The 15,627-nt window shown below is 42.8% G+C and overlaps 1 protein-coding gene across 2 annotated transcripts in view; it reads left to right on the top strand.

Annotated features, from left to right (window-relative positions):
• GCNT2 (glucosaminyl (N-acetyl) transferase 2 (I blood group)) overlaps positions 1–15,627 on the top strand; it is a 75,832-nt gene that overhangs the window by 49,021 nt on the left and 11,184 nt on the right. The gene's annotated exons all lie outside the window — the stretch shown is intronic.

Here is a 15,627-nt window from a genome sequence, read left to right as displayed (position 1 = left end):
CTCAAAAGACCAAGGAGTTAAGTTTATAAACTGATAAAGCTTGTTTATTCAGAGAGCAGTACCCTGCCTACAGCTCTGCTGTTCCCTCCTGCAATCCAGGGACCAATGTAACAACTTATACATAACACTCTTAAAGGTATCCACACATCTCCCCCCTTTACATGTAACATATCCTCATATAGTGCTAACATTGAAGTTTAGTTCAACCCATAGTTAAAGTACATTTTAACAGGTCTCTATTAGTCTTTGTGTTAGCTTTTTAGCTCTAAGCGGTCTTCTCAGTTTCTCTTCATTCTCAGTCTTCGTTGGTTCAGCTCTAGTTTCGTTTCCTTGTTCAGATTTCTCTACTTCTGAGTCATTTTCAATCTCCTCTCACATTTCTTGTTGCTTTGATGTCATCTCTGTTTCCTTTGGTGAATCTCCTGATGCTGCTTCTCTCCCCTTTATGAGCTGCAAGTGTTGTCTGTTCCTTCTTAACACCTGTCCTTCCTGTGTAACTACTTTATAGGATCTGGGAGCTACTTGAGAAACGAATGCTTTTTGTTTCCACATTTATCCATCTGAAATTAGCACCGTATCTTTGTTGTGCACTTATGGTAACTCCCTGGAACACCTGTCATAGTACCATTTTTGTTTGAATTTTTTTTAATGTTTTCATTTCTTCCTTTTCGTTCTGATGAGCATCATACACAAGACTGGCTGCCTGGTTTTGAGTTTCCTGTTAAACAGCATTTCTGCTGAGGACAATCCATGTTTCATGGGTGTTGCCCCTGTTATTTAAGAGGGACAGGTAAACATCAGTGTGTGAATCTGTAGCTATTTTCAACAATTTCGTTACTATTTGTACTCCATTTTCCACCAGACCATTGGATTGTGGGTATTTAGGACTTGCAGTGTTGTGACAGAATCCATATTTGTTTGCAAACTCTTTAAAATCAAGACAGTTGAAATGAGGTCCGCTGTCTATTCTTACAATTTGTGGAATCCTTTGTATAGCAAAAATCAATTTGATGTGAGTTATGACATGGTTTGCTGTTGTGCTTCCAAGCAATGCAATTTCAGGATAGTGCGAATAATAATCCAGCACTAATACATATTTTTTCCTGCATGCATGAGTAAGTCAATGCCCACTTGATACCACCGAGTTACCAGCTTCTCCATGATGTGCGGGCCGGGAGCGATCCGGGGCCCTTTTGTGCGCGCGGGCTGTGGCCAGCAGCCCGGGCACGCGGGGTCGGAGAAAACAGGTGGCGAGCTAGAATTAGGCACAGACGCTTAGTGGTTAATTCAAGATTGTTTACTTACACTGAAGATGGTCGCGGTGTAGGCTGGACAGTTTTCCAGGCACAGCTCCACTTAAATCCTCGTTTGAGGACTACGACAAGCTCGATTCTCTCCCACGGAGTTGTTGAAGCTCCGTGGGTCCGTCTCTTTTGCGCGCAGGGAGGGATACGTCTAGGAATCAATCGGCGACGGGGAGAGGCTAGAGGCTGATCAGACCTCTGTTGCCTGCTTGCAATGTGCTGGGTCCGATAGGCTCCGCAGCGATTAGAGATCTTCACACAGCGTGAAGATCCCTCCTCCTGGTGTTCGTGGAGTCCTCCAACTTGGGCGGAAACCACTCAAGCTTTTTATACAGCTAGCAAGCCAATCACTAGCCGCCACGTGTGCATATTTTAGAACTAGCCCATAATGTGGCTCAAATTCTAATACAAATGGCGGGAACTCTTTGCAAAGAGCATTTCTCAGATGCAAAAAGAAATGCACACTGCAAAGAAAGCTACAAATTTGGCGGGAAAATAATTTAGCAGTGCCAAAGCACACACAAAACAAAAATCACAACTTTGGGTTGTGACACATGACTACCATGGGCTCTTTTTCTTTGCATTGATCTGTACTTTAGACACATTGTACAAGCCTTTACAGCATTTTCTATGTCATTATTTATGTTGGGCAATATAGAACACCCCTTGTTCTCCTTTTGCTTTTTTCAGTGCCTAGATGCCCCTCATGTATTCTGTTTAACATGTCTTGCCTTAGCACTGTTGGAACAGGTTGTGAGCCTTTGAACAAAATGCTAGCCAGTACTGACAGCTCTTCTTTGAACTGAGAGTAGGGGCTAGGTATATGTTTTCCAGGCCAACCAGCACAAATAACTCTTACCACGTTTTGCAATGCGGTGCCCTGGAGCAGTAGCTTCTGCAATTAGTGCCCACATTTTATCTGTGACAGGGATCACTCTTTTAATTAGATTTACATATACTATGTCTGCTCTGTTAAATTAGATAGATATTTGCCTACAAAACTGATCATTCCCAGTAATCATTGCACTCCTTTCTTATCTGTATGGAGTGGCATGTTTGTAATGGCTTTAACCCTTGCAGGATCAATTTGCACCATTTTCTCAGAGAGTTTTTCTCTCAGATATGTTATTTCTTTGACCCTGAATTTGCATTTTTGTTTGTTCAGTTTCAAACCTGCTCTGCAAGCCCTTTCTAGTGCCTTTCTTAGCCTCAGGTCATGTTCTTCCATAGTATTTCCCCAAACTAATAAATCATCAGTATAAACCATAATTCCATCAAAACCTTCAAAAATTTGTTGCGCCTTTCTGTGAAAGACGTCAAATGTAGAATGCAACCCAAAAGGAAGCCTATGAACACAATATCTTCTGAAGGCCATACTGAAGGTATTTAATCTAGTGCTATTCTTCTGTAGGGGAACTTGCCAAAACCCAGAAGAGGCATCCAAAGTGGAGAAATACTTAGCTTCTGCCACATTGCCAAAAACCTCTTCCCTGTTGGGATTGGGAAAATGCTCCCTTTTGATGTACCTGTTCATTTGCTTAGGATCCAGACACAATCTCAAGGATCCATCTTTTTTTTCTATTATGACCAGTGAATGAACCCAAGCAGTTGGTTGCTCTACTTTTTCTATTATGTCCGTGTTAATTAATCTATCTAATTTCTTTTTCAGGTTCCCCCTTAGTACAAGGGGAACATTTCTTGGAGCATGTATGGTGTGAGTTGAGTATTTGGTTCTCTTAATTCTATCTTGTACTCAATTTACAGTTTCCCTATGCCTTGAAGCACATCATAAAACTCTTCTTCAATGTTCTTGTTTTCTAGTCCCTCAATGACATCCAATCTCTTAATCAAACCTAGAGTTTTACACATTCTCAACCCAGTAATTGGCACTAGTTTTTCTGGGATTGTTACAAACTGAATGTTGACTTTATTACCCTTGTGTCTAACATGCAGTGCACAAACACCCTTGGGTGCAATCATGTTCCTATTATATGCTCTAAGTCTCACTTTCTTATTCTCATAGTACATACACAGCTTTAGTTTTCATTTTTCCTTTTACAACCAGGTCACAAAGTCCTTGGATACGGGCATTGTGGTAGATGTTATCTACCTGGACTTCAAGAAGGCCTTTGACACTGTTTCTCACCCCATTCTCATAAATAAACTAGGCGACTGCGGCACTGATGCCTACACAGTCAGAGGGGTGGCAAATTGGCTGGATGGTTGTGCCCAGAGAGCGGTGGTGAACGGGTTGTTTTCAACCTGGAGAGATGTGGGCAGTGGAGTTCCCCAGGGCTCAGTCCCCGGCCTGTGCTATTCAACATCTTTATCAGTGACTTGAAAGTGGGCATGGAAAGCACGCTGTCCAAATTCACTGATTACACAAAGATGTGGGGAGACGTGGGGACACTGGAGGGGAGGGACAGAATCCAACTAGATCTAGACAGGTTACAGAGGTGGGCAGATGAGAATAGAATGGAATTCAATACAGACAAGTGCAAGGTACTGCATCTAGGGAGAAGGAACCAGCAACATACCTACAGGCTGGGGAACACCCTTCTCAACAACACAATGGTTGAAAGAGATCTTGGAGTCGTTGTTGACTCCAGGATGGACATGAGCTGCTCAGTAAGGCTAACTGCACCTTGTTGTGCATCTACAGATGCATCACAAACAGATCCAGGGAGGTGATCCTTCCCCTCTATGCGGCGCTGGTCAGGCCACAGTTGGAGTACACAGTTGGAATACTGTGTCCACTGTTGGGCACCACACTTCAAGAGGGATGTGGCTAACCTTGAGAGGGTCCAGAAGAGGGTCACTCACAAGGGGCAGCAGGCCAGGCCCTATAAGGATAAACTAAAGAGCCTGAATCTATTTAGCCTCCACAAGAGAAGACTGAGAGGGGATCTGGTAGCTGTCTATAAACTCACCAGGGGGGACCAGTGGAAAATAGGTGAGGCTCTGTTCCCCCCGGGCACCACCTGGGATAACAAGGAATAACAGCCACAAATTGATTGAGAGCAGGTTCAGGCTAGATATCAGGAAGCATTACTTTACGATTAGGGCTGCCAGGCTCTGGAATGGACTCCCAAGGGAGGTGGTGCTCTCCCCTACCTTGGGTCTTCAAAAGAAGGTTAGATAAATATCTGGCTGGGGTATTATGATCCCAGCACTCGTTCCTGCCCAGGTATTTAAACAGTGGGCATGTCTACACTTGTATTAATGCACTTCTCCTAGTGAGCATTAAATTTAGTACCTCTAATATGAGGTACTAAATAAATGCACATTCGGCTGCACTAATGTGCAGTAGTAGTGCAAGCGCACACTTTTTAGGTGATGCTTAACATGCAATAACCTATTCTACTGCACATTAGTGTATTGGCACTTTTCTTTACACTTTGCTTTAATGTGCAGTGGAATAAGCTACTGCACGTTAAAATGCACATGTAAACATGCCCACTGTCTCCCATAGCCAAGCTATTCTGGTCTCTTATCTTCTTGTTTCTCTCCAGCAGAGCCTAGATACTTCATAGGATTAGATTTCTAACCCCGCACTGGAAGAAGAAGGGTTTGCAGTCTGTCTAGGGGTGTATTTATAGCTGAGCTGGGTTTCTGATGTGCTCCAGCTGTTTGCTTCCGCTTCTGTTTCAAAGGGCACAGCTTCTTGGATCACGTGTACAGGACTGCTGATGAGCTCTATCTGATTGGAGAAGGGTGTCCTACCAAGGAAAAACCACACAGACAGCTGAGAGGCTCATGCTTAGTCAAAAGTGTGCTGCACTAATTAAATGGGCTACAAACTCAAATACAAATTATTTCGGTTTTCCTGTCATTTGAAAGATCTCCATTTCGTTCTGCTACATGACAAAAACAAATTGTGATATGTCATCATTTTTTTCTGAAACAGAAATTTTTTACCTGCTGGTCCTCGAGATAGCAGTGTAGTTCACTTTCTCCATTGTCCCATTCATAAATGAGATGTATGGGTGAAAAGTTGGATTCTCCATTGTTTTGAACCATTTGGAGTCATCTGTGCTTGTGTGACATCAGCATAAAATGCTACAAAATTAAACAGGAAGCCTTTTATTCCCACATCTCATAGATACAAAAAGCTACATCAGGTCACAAATAATGCAGCACAAGGTCCTGTATTTATAGATGTGACTGGCTAAAATTAACATTAAACCAGGGATTAACATTTTGGCCAATAATGTTTATTTGGCTCCATCAGCTGTGAGGTTAAGTATTTACTATTGGTAAACAGTAAATATTTTAAGTGGAAACTAATGAGGGGAAATTTAGTAAAAGGGTGAAACATAGATAATGCATTTCCAGTTAGTTGAATTGCCAAAGCGAATAAATCTATAATATATTTGTATAAAATAAAGGTAGATTAGATTAGATTAGATTAGATTAGATTAGATTAGATTAGATTCACTGCATCATGTGGTTGCCTTAAAAGCATGAATGCAGACCATTTACAAAATACAGATGGGAAAGTGCAAAGCCGGGCCAGCACCTATGTGGAATTACTGCTCAAACATGTGGTGTTATAGCCAACAGAGGACAGTGTTTCTGTGTTTAAATTTGTGTACATACACCTGTATACATATGATTACAAACACATACCAACCCCACTTTATTAGAGTATTGCATGGAGGGTCAAATCCTTAAATGATGCAAACTGGAGTTAATGGAACTATTGTGGTTTCATACCATAATTTTCATACCAGTCACAAGCCCTTTTTGAGACATTACTTTCACCTATGGTATATTAACCCTGTGACTGAAGATACCATTTTATAAATAACTTGCACTTCTCTCTAGGGAGGGTTTTTTGCCACAATGAAACATAAAGGACAACTAAAAGGTGGAGCCAGGAAAGCCTAGCAAAGGGACCAAACAAATCCCACCCCTTACATTCAGAGAGCAAAATGATTATCAAGTTAAAGCCTGTAGGGCAGGGATTGGCAATATGTGGCCTGTGGGCTGGATCCAGCCCATGGAGCCACTGGGCCTGGCCCCTGGAGCTGGAAGTCTTTGCCTTTGCCTATGCTCATGCCTCTGCTGGGGTGGGTAGTGAGGAGCTGCACTGAGGCCAGAGCCAGTTGGGAGCTGTACGCACACTGCTGCTGCAGTTTCTCCCCATCTCCTGCTCCTCCGCTGCAGTGCAAATGCAACCTTCCAGCAGGTAGAGAACTGAGTGAAGACTTAGCAGCTTCCAGTTACACCTGTGCTGCAGCAGAGGGTGGTGCAGGTCACACCTAGTTAGACTCAAGGCATGCCTCTGAAAATGCCATTTCTTAACTTACATTCATTTCTTGACTACAGAAAAATACTAGAGCCGTTCTTCTGTTCCAAAGAACTCAGAAATGCCACAATGAATCAGAATATTTTGACACTTTGGATTCCTGTTGGAAATCTCTTGATTTGTCTTGTGAATTATGGGTAGATGTTCACATCTAACAGTGCTAGTACTGCACGGACCCTCATGGCATCCAAAGGTGCCACAGCAACCTGGCTGAGAGTCACTGCTGTAGGGACAGTACTAAGATAGAAAGTGTGGCAGCAGAATCCTGTTTCCTCTCTCTTCTCCTCCCCTCCCCATCCACTAACTAGCTAGTAGAGCTAACTTCAAACAAAGGCAAAGCTCTGCAGCCTTCTTAAGGAGTGTAGCAATGGCAGTGCTGCCATTGGTCTGCATTCTCAACTTCCTAGAGACCCTTGTGGAGTCTTTTGTGCCTGTGCAAAATGAGGTAAATGAACCCATTGGTTAAAGCAGGTAGTTAAATAGCTGGCCTGATTTTCAGAAACGCTGAGCACTTGTGATATCCACTGAGTTTGATAGGAAGGATGAGTGCTCAGCATCTCTGATAACCAGGTCACAGAACAAAAAAGTAATAGCAAAAAAGTGCTGGAAGCAGCCTCAATAGATCATCTTTCACAACCCCACTTTGTAGCCAGGATCCTTATATTTATGAGCTGATAAGCTTGATTTTGATACCTGAACTTTAATTATATAATTGTGCCACATGCATTTATATTAGCATTAAAAATATAATGATAATTTCCATATAGTTTTCATTTCAGTGCAGCAGAGTAAGTTTATTTGGAAAAATATAACACAGATAAGTTTATTACAACAATCATGGTGGGGTGCTAAAATAATTTTTAAGGCATGCTTTTAGTGTATGAGGAGATGGATGTTGAAATGCCAGTTTTAAAAGCATTACACAGGCAGGCAAGAGTGCCATTTGAATTGTCTCATTTTTGTAGAAGTTTTGATTATTCTAGGTTGTATGTATGGCTCTTAGTGATACTTTTTTTTTTCAAAAAGGAAGCATTCTTATGATATTAATCTTAAAGAGATTAAGTCACTTAAGTTTACACAAGTGATAAATCTTGAAAGACTATATCAAAGAAGTTGTCAAAATACTGAACAAGTTAGAAGGAAGTAAGCATAGAGAATATCCTCAAAGCCAAAAGAGACATGTTAATGGGACACATTTGTATTTGAATCAGTCATGCAAGAAAAAGTAATGCACAGGACAAACATCAGTTGTGGACGACGTGTGCTTTTCCTTTAAGACTGTATTGAAAAGGTGCATTTTTACTTTAGTAACTTTTCTGTCTTTGGTTGCAAACTGCAGGAAAGGGCCAGATTCAGTTCCTCAGAGGTTCCTTCTGGAAAGCTAGCACCAGCCTAAGCAACCACTCAGAAACTTGGGAAACTGAATTACCTCAACTGGGTGCCCTTGTTGATCAATACTTGTTGCAACGATTGAAGTCAAGGTCGTAAAACCAAGAGAGCTTTGTTGGGCACAAGGAAGAAAAGGAAAGGCGGAACAAACTTTGGAAAATCACAATTAATAAATCAATTATGCCTGTTGCACAAAGCTCCCATGACTCAGGGTGTCTTGGCAATAGTGCTAAACCTACTCCTCTCACCATTATGACTAGGGACAGAAGTTACACATAAACTGGTTTAAGTGATCGGAAACTGGTTTAAACCTGTAACAGAACAGAAGTTCAGTGCACATGTTAGCTACCACTCAGTTGCTATCCAGGGCTGCCAGAGTCCAAAAACGTGGGCATGTCTAGGACATGCTGCTGTAGGGGCTCCATCACCTATCTCTGTTGAAGTTTCATAAACTGGTTTGACCTGAATCAGTTAAATCTGATACTATATCCAGCCAGCTTTATCTTAACCCAGTTTTGGCCATTTTGAAAGCAGCTTATGTGTGCTGAACTTCTGTTCTGTTACAGGTTTAAACTAGTTTCCAATCACTTAAGCCAGTTTATGTGTAACTTCCGTCCCTAGTCATAATGGTGAGAGGAGTAGGTTTAGCACTATTGCCAAGACACCCCAGGTCATGGGAGCTTTGTGTAATAGGCATAGTTGATTTATTAATTGCTGATTTTCCAAAGTTTGTTCCGCCTTTCCTTTTCTTCCTTGTGCCCAACAAAGCTTTCTTGGTTTTAAGACCTTGAATTCAATCATTGCAATAAGTATTGATCCAGAAGGGCACACAGCTGAAGTAATTCAGTTTCCCAGGTTTGCTGGAAGCCAGCAAAGTGTTCATCTAGCAGGAAATGCTAGGCTATCTCTATCCCATTTTGATGGCTACAGCTTGGTGATAAATCTGAATGGTACCAAATAAAAATAGAAATGCTAAAGGAATGCAGAATATTTCATCTGATGTCAGACAAGAGAGAGGTTAGATTGTGGTTTAAACTAATACTTTGCCCACAATATAAGCATAAGATTGTTCTGTGAGTGTTCACTGCAACTTCCTCCACGTGACCTCCAAACCTTAGCCACACTGCTGCTACTGGCCATACAGTTATGTCTTGCTCAGGCACTCTCACAGGTGTAGTTACAAGATAGAGAGGAACACTGAAAAATTCTGAGGTGCATTATTATTGTACTACTGAGCCAACTGAATTACTCAGCCAGTTGCACTAGTCAGTCTTTCATTTTCCCCTGGGCATCAGCCCAAGTAGGGAGAGGACTACACCACTTATATAAGCTGTATTTAAGCACTTTCACTGGTCTCCTCTATGCAGCTCCCCTGTATCATTTCTCTGGATATATTTCCCTCCGTTCTTGCTATGAAAGGGAATACAAAAGCTTTGGTAATTGGGCCCAATAATTCAGGAAGGCATTTCAGCATAAGGATAACGTTCAGTGCATGAACAGTCCCCTTGATTTTAATGTATTTACTGATTACTCGTGTTTAAGTACATTGCTGGACTTGAGTGCACATCATTTATTTGTTCTATATCCTTTTCTATCTCATTTCACAGCCAAGTTTTTGTTATCAGCAGCAATCAGCCTACACAGTAACAGTTACCAAGTTTTGCTGCTTATAAAAAATGAATACTATAATTTGATCAGGTTATCCAAGTGATTATTGTATGCAGATGTTTAAGTCTAGGTACACTCAGTCCTAGTCCAGAGCAGCTGGGCTTGATTAGATGATCTCCTGAGGTTCCTGCCACCCCTACATTTCTATGACTGGCTTGAATTAATTTTGCATCAGGGTTGGCATTAAAGGGGTAATGGACCCAGATAGAAATGTTGTAGAAAATACTTGAGGAGTTATATAAGGAGTTCACTGCACTGCGTCAATTCTCCTATAAAACAAGCCCTGCTCACTCCTGCTTTGCATGCTCTAGCTCCTGAAAATGAGGCCTTATATATCTGCCTTACAGCAGCTTTGACCATGTGCCATGTAAAAGAGAGATGGTCAGAGTAGCTCTGAGCACATATTCAGGGCTGTTCTAAAGTGGCTCCATTGCCTTAAGTCTGCATTTGTCTTGGCATCCTTGTCCAGCCTGGCTGGGTCTGCCATACAAGATTTTTTCAGAAGGAACCTGGTTCATGTGTGTAGGGAGCAGAGAGAAATCAAACACCTGTTTTAAAATAGATCTTTACCTTTTAAAATGACAAAGAAGGAAATAAAAAAATAGAAAAATATAAAACCTTGTGTCTAAATCAATTTCTCAAAAGGTATTGGTCTGGATTAAGGCATCAGATGGTGTCACCTTGAGCAGACAGCCATACTGACAAGTTTAATTAGAAGAGATGTGTTGTATCTCATGTTTTAGGTTATTTGTTCACGATACTAAGGAGGTAGTAGACCTGCAGCTCCCTTTCTTAATGCATGAAGAGGGATTTCCTGATAAGGGTGCCTTAACTTTATACTGATTAAGTCAGTAAGTAATCTGTCCCCAAGAGCTTGCCCATGTCTTAAACAGGTAAAAGGTTGTGGTTCTACTGCAAATGTAATGGGGCTTGATTCTAGATTTGTGCAAGGTATACCCAGTGACAGGCAGAACATGGTCATTTCACTCAAGGAACCTCTGTGGAATGACATCAGAAATACACAACTGGCTTAGAGGGAAGAATCCTAGCATTTCCTCATACTCTTTCGTAACTAGTACAGCTACTGGGTGCTGGCTTGATGACTTATCTCTTAAAAGGTAGAGCATACATTGAGGGCAACCGAGCTAAACTGCTCCTATAGCAGTAAGGTAATGACCAATTCTGTGGGCCCAATTCTTTCCTCATTTATATGGAATTTTCTCCTAACGAAAGCAAGAGCTAAAAATAATTCAGCATCTCTTAAGCCCTGACACTACTCTTCACTTAGAAGTTATTCCAATTAATTTGAGGACAGAATCTGACCTAAAACTTTTAAAAATATCATACTGTCACACTGCTATAAATCAGGAGTTGCCTCTAAGTCAGAGTTACACCAGTGGAGAGCCAGAGTAAGTGTGAAGAGTGACAGGCCTGGAACCTAGGCAAAGCACTTCAGTGCAATTCTTCCCTGTGCTCCTTCAAAAAGTCATCCTTAACTCTGTACTGTAGCCACCAGGTCATGTTCACTGTCAGTGGCCACGTCTACATGAGTGGCAGACTGAGCAGTTGTTAAGCACTACGCATACATAAGTAATAAATGACTGCGCAGTATCCAGCATTACTGTGCAGTACTATCGCCACACTTTTTTTCCCAATGCACAGTATGCACAGTAGCAATGACCTACTAAATAATTATTTAAAATTAAAATAAATAAATAAAATAATTTGTTTCCAAATATCTATTTGGAATAATAAAAGATATCACCTCTTCCATGGGTTTTGATTCCTTTTACATTTTAGGGAAACACTTTTATGTCATTAGGACAATTCTAAACAGTCTTTAGATTATTGAACAAAACTGCTTGTACAATTCTAGATAAATTTTGGAAAACAAAAGCTTGGTAAAAGATGTAAAGGAGAAGTTTTAATATAATATAAAAATCATGCAATTATAACAATTTTAAATTCTTGAAAACACTCGTACAGAGTCTTAATGATAGGAGGATTAAAGGAGAGGTTGATATTTATTATTGTGATTTTTAGAGGAAAATATTTTACACAGTTAGCATATTCATAATAATGTCCATTAAAATTGCATAGTGTTATAACTGTAGAAAATACTGTTCTCTAAAATGGGGGAAAACACAACTATATAATAGCTGTAATGACTTCTTTATTTCTGTCATTACAACCTGGTACAACTGTTTAGTGCCTTTATTTAGAATTCACTAACTGCATAAAACACATAGATTTCTCTAAAAGTGCCTAAAATAGATTTAGCTAAGAATCTAAAAATAAGTCTCCTTATATGCATGTACAACATTTTTTTATTTTGGTCATCATGGATTCACTGAAACATATGCTAACTGCATGCAAAGCATATTTTTCTCCTAGAAATGCTTGTTTTCTCCAGGTATTTTGTTATTCTATCATCAAGGCTTTATTTGGAAGGAGATTAATTTCTCAAAGTCCCTTAACATGAAAGGAGGTATGAAATTATATTCATTTTATTTTTAATGCTTCATAATATGAATACATTATTTTAAAGGATTTTTTCCCAAAATAGTCAACTGTATCAAATATAAACATGTCCAAACATGATACCAAGAACTTGTCAGAAAGAGGAGAAAGTGACAGGAAAAAGGCAAAAATGGAATACTACAATGTATCCAAAAATTCATGGGGACCAAATGTTCTGTAGCTTCTCTCCACCTTCTTTACTTGGCTCAAGAGGGAAACACAGCTGAGGATTTGATCCTGAATGTCCAGATGCCCAAGTGGAGACAATGAGGCTGAGAGAACTGTGAGAGGAATGTATTAGAACTGGTTGGACCAGGTCACCTGCTGGTATCTCTAGAAGTAACTTTCCATACCAATTAGAGTTTCACCTCAATGCCCCAGTTGAGAGTGACCCCTCTCAACCTCCTTATGAATTCAAGCAAGAAAATAATGCAAAAAGAGGCGGAAACTAAATAGATTTTGGGAAATGGTAACATAAGAAGTCCAGAGAGGAAATCTATGACACAAATTCTGCACGGGAATTCATTTAGAGCAGTATCTTGCTTGATGACCATGTCATGGCTTGTTGCCTACCCATGGAGTAGGCAGACTCATTTCCAATTCCGGTAGGGTGGCAAAATCTGTTTCAGAGGTTCTTAATTGTTTTAGACACAAGGCACCCTTGGAAAATGCCAGTTCTTTGCTTTCACTTGTTTTTTGCTATGGAAAATGGAGCAATTCTTCTGCTGCAAAGAATTCAGAAAGAACAAAACAGGTCAGAATGCCTTTGACACTAAGGATTCCTTCTTGAAATCTCTGGGTTTCTCTTTGAATCTTTGCAGAGCAAATATTGCGTGGCACCCTTAAAAAGTATTTCCTGGCACCCCAGAGTGCTGCAACACCCTGAGTGTTGGCTCCAGTCTTATGAGTGTCAATTTGCAAACGGTTAAACATCTAATTTCTTATTTTGGTAAGCTTTCTTTTCTGACTGGGACGCGGCCCATGCCAGATGTCATTATATTTCTTTCTGAAGGTGCTCTGCCCTGTGTCAGGGAAAAACCACAGCAAAGATCTCAAATGGAAGAAAGGTCCTGCTGTACTGGATTGAGCCCCAAGGCCATCTGATCTGCCTTTCGGTCTCCCCACTGCTTAACTCACAGGAAACAGATTGGGGAAAAACCATCACTACCTGTGACAATCTGTACCCATGCTTTGCCATAACCTTTTGGACACCTCCTGTTTTGTTTTTACTCCTTTTCTGCCATGAATGTTGGACACTCCTGCCATCCCTATCCCTACTAAACCTGCTAAACTGGTTTAGCAGGGATAGGGATATCCCCCTGTCCTCCTGCCCCCCTTCTCAACCTTTTAAAACTTGGGATTCTCCTCATTAGACTTGGGAACCACCTCAGAAGATGCCATCGCTTAGTTTTCTCTCATTTTTTTGACTACAGAAAAATACTAGAGCCCTACTTTGGTTGCAAAAAGTTCATCAAGCCCACAGGAGGGTGGATGGGTTTTTTAACCCTCTGGGTTTCTATTGGAAATCTCTGGGTTTGTCTGGTGAACCTGCTTGCACACCTAGCCATGCTTACACTGCATGGGACCATGCAGCACCCTTGAAAGGAACTTGAGATGCCCCAGGGTGCCCCAAATACCCTGCCTGAGAACCGCTGCGCTAAAGCCAACGCTTTCAACCTGGCTGGAGTAGCTTACTCCTTGTGGCACCCTTCCCATGGATATATATGTGGGGAGGGGGGTATATGGGTGTGTGTGTGGGAGGGGGTGCGCATATTTGTGAGGGTGTAGGTGTATGTGTGTGTGAGCTGTGTATGTATGGGGGTGTCTGTATATGTGGGAGGGTATGGGTGGGTATATGTGGAGGGGTGTGAGTGTATGTGTGTGTGGGATTAGTGGTGAGGTGGGGGTATGTGTGAGGGGGTGTCAGGGTGTGTATATGTGGGGGGTGGGGGTGTACGTGGGTGGGTGGGTGAGGGTGTGAGTGTATATGTGTGCAGGGGGTGTGTAAGGGAGGGATGTATGTGTGAGGGTGCAAGTGTATCCATGCGGGGGGTGATATGTATGTGGAGGATGTATGTGTGTAGGTGGATGCATGGGGGTGTGAATGTATATCTGTGTGGGGGTGCGTATGTGGTGAGGTGGTGGATGTATGGTGTGGATGGGTGTGGGAGGGTGTGAGTGTATACGTGTGGGAGGCTGCATATGTGTGGGGCGTATGTTTGTGTGGCTGCTTATATGAAGGAGTGGGTATCTTGGAGGGTGTGGGTATCTGTGAGTGCAGGGAGTGCATGTGTGTGTGTGTGAGGGTGTGGGTGTCTGTGAGTTCGGGGCAGTGTGTGTGTGGGTGCATGCGTGTGTGTGAAGGTGTGGGTGTCTGTGAGTGTGGGGCAGTGTGGGTGTGGATGCGTGTGTGTGAGGGTGTGGGTGTCTGAGTGTGGTAGAGTGTGTGTGTGGGTGCATGTGTGTGTCTGAATGCAGAGCAGTGTGTGTGTGAGGGTGTGGGTGTCTGTGAGCTGGTGGGAGTGCGTGTGTGTGTGTGTGTGAGGGTGTGGGTGTCTGAGTGTGGTAGAGTGCATGTGTGAGGGTGTAGGTGTCTGTGAGCCGGTGGGAGTGCGTGTGTGTGAGGGTGTGGGTGTCTGAGTGTGGTAGAGTGTGTGTGGGTGCGTGTGTGAGTGTCTGAATGCAGGGCAGTGCATGTGTGAGGGTGTGGGTGTCTGTGAGCTGGTGGGAGTGTGTGTGTGTGTGAGGGTGTGGGTGTCTGAGTGTGGTAGAGTGCATGTGTGAGGGTGTAGGTGTCTGTGAGCCGGTGGGAGTGCGTGTGTGTGAGGGTGTGGGTGTCTGAGTGTGGTAGAGTGTGTGTGGGTGCGTGTGTGAGTGTCTGAATGCAGGGCAGTGCATGTGTGAGGGTGTGGGTGTCTGTGAGCTGGTGGGTGTGTGTGTGTGTGTGTGTGTGTGAGGGTGTGGGTGTCTGTGAGCTGGTGGGAGTGTGTGTGTGTGAGTGAGGGTGTGGGTGTCTGAGTGTGGTGGAGTGCGTGTGTGAGGGTGTGGGTGTCTGAGTGTGGTAGAGTGCTTGTGTGAGGGTGTAGGTGTCTGTGAGCCGGTGGGAGTGCGTGTGTGTGAGGGTGTGGGTGTCTGAGTGTGGTAGAGTGTGTGTGGGTGCGTGTGTGAGTGTCTGAATGCAGGGCAGTGCATGTGTGAGGGTGTGGGTGTCTGTGAGCTGGTGGGAGTGTGTGTGTGTGTGTGTGAGGGTGTGGGTGTCTGTGAGCTGGTGGGAGTGTGTGTGTGTGAGTGAGGGTGTGGGTGTCTGAGTGTGGTGGAGTGCGTGTGTGAGGGTGTGGGTGTCTGCGAGCCGGTGGGAGTTCGCGTGTGAGGCGGGGAGAGCGGCTGTGGCTGTGTGATAGGCGGGGTCCCGCACGCCCCCGGGCGGGCGCTGGG

Source organism: Alligator mississippiensis, chromosome 3, assembly GCF_030867095.1.
Source record: "Alligator mississippiensis isolate rAllMis1 chromosome 3, rAllMis1, whole genome shotgun sequence".
Classification (NCBI taxonomy): domain Eukaryota; kingdom Metazoa; phylum Chordata; order Crocodylia; family Alligatoridae; genus Alligator; species Alligator mississippiensis.
This window is presented reverse-complemented; position numbering and strand designations above follow the sequence as displayed.